A 1,000-nucleotide genomic window follows, 5' to 3' on the forward strand; every position below is an offset into this window, starting at 1 on the left:
TTATAATTTCAAAAATTTGGAGACAACCAAGACATCCTTCAGTAGGTGAGTGGATAAATAAACTGTGATACTTCTAGACAACAGAATATTATTCAGTTCTATCTAAAAAAAATGAAAAGAATTAAATGAAACAAAATGAGAAGACATGGAGGAAAAATAAATGTATATTACTAAACGTATAAAGCCAGATCAAAAGGCTACATACTGTGATTCCAATTGTAATATATTCTGGAATAAACAAAATTATAGTGAAAGCACGAAGATGAGTGGTTACAAGGAAAGGATGAGAAGAAGGAGCACAGAGGATATTTAGGGCAATGAACCTATTCTGTGTATTTAAAAGTTTGTTACACTTCATTAGACATTTTTCAAAACCCACAGAATATGCAAGACATATATAAACTATGTGCTCTGGGTGATACTGACATTTCAGTGTGGGTTCATCACTGTAACAAATGTGCCACTTTGTTGGGGAATACTGATAATGCAGGAGATCACGCATTTGTGGGGCCAAGACATATATGGGAAAGCTCTGTAACTTCTGCTCGTTTTTGTATAAACCTGAAACTGCTCTAAAAAATAAATTCAATAAAAATAAAGCAAAGTTTACAGACTTGCTGAAATTGAATCTACAACTGCTTTAGGAAAGATCTAGTATTACCATATATTTTGTACCTGATAAAACAAATCAAGAAAAAAATCAGTAAATACAAAGAACACTGAAACAATATGATTAGCAAATCAACCTAATGTCCTTATTTAAAACTGCTCACAACATGTTTGCATTGTGTCTCTAATGACTTTTGGGAAACTTCTAGGCTCGGCACAAACAAACTGCTTATCTGGACAGAGGACAGACACATATTTGGGTATTGTTTGTGGACAGTTGAAAGGAGAGAAGAAAGTTGAATACCTGAGGTGAGGGCACGAAGATATGTATTTGGAGAGCCGATCTAGAGATCTGCCTAAGACAGAGATGTGGTCTTCAGCAGACAGGACT

This window comes from Bison bison, unplaced genomic scaffold (assembly GCF_000754665.1).
Source record: "Bison bison bison isolate TAMUID 2011002044 unplaced genomic scaffold, Bison_UMD1.0 scf7180017864379, whole genome shotgun sequence".
NCBI classification, from domain to species: Eukaryota; Metazoa; Chordata; class Mammalia; order Artiodactyla; family Bovidae; genus Bison; species Bison bison.